Here is a 492-nt window from a genome sequence, read left to right as displayed (position 1 = left end):
GGTGGACTTGGCAGAGCTGCCCGGTGCTTTCGGAGGGTGCAAAATAGAAATTCTGCGGCACCCCCACCCTCACCCGCCGTGGTTACTGAGCTCCTGACCGCCTCTTCTCCCCTCCACCAACCCACCGCCGCCTCCCTATCAACCCACGGATAAATTCTCCATCACTTTCTCACACTGCTGAGGCTCATCTTGGGACAACATCAGCAAAAATAAGATGGTTTTACCTTCTTAGGAGTGGACGCTCAAACTTCTTCTTGTTTCTCTCCCAAAAAAAAAACAAACAATCTTGGAAAAACAAACCAACAGCACCTCCTTTTTCTCTTGTCGCTCCTCAAACGTGAGGTGAGGTAAATTTCGAGATGGGGGCGGTGGGGGAGGTAGAGACTTCCTCTCGCCGCCTCGCCTCCGCCTGCACTGACTGCCTTCCCGGCGCTCCTCATCCTTCTCCTGCCCTCGCCCGCCCTCCTCCTTCCCTCGTCATCCTCACCCCCA

General features: G+C 55.1%; 1 long non-coding RNA gene and 1 pseudogene across 2 annotated transcripts in view; one reads left to right on the top strand and one right to left on the bottom strand.

Annotated features, from left to right (window-relative positions):
* Positions 1-415, bottom strand: part of LOC109518819 (cadherin-20-like) — a 29,794-nt pseudogene extending 29,379 nt beyond the window's left edge.
* The window catches only part of LOC109518830 (uncharacterized), a 16,564-nt gene continuing 16,325 nt past the window's right edge, over positions 254-492 (top strand). For both annotated transcript variants that reach the window (XR_002168826.1, XR_002168824.1), the window contains exon 1: positions 254-342. This is a non-coding gene — a long non-coding RNA (uncharacterized LOC109518830). The remainder of the gene's footprint in view (positions 343-492) is intronic.

Source organism: Hippocampus comes, unplaced genomic scaffold, assembly GCF_001891065.2.
Source record: "Hippocampus comes isolate QL1 unplaced genomic scaffold, H_comes_QL1_v1.1 scaffold25, whole genome shotgun sequence".
Lineage (NCBI taxonomy): Eukaryota > Metazoa > Chordata > Actinopteri > Syngnathiformes > Syngnathidae > Hippocampus > Hippocampus comes.
This window is presented reverse-complemented; position numbering and strand designations above follow the sequence as displayed.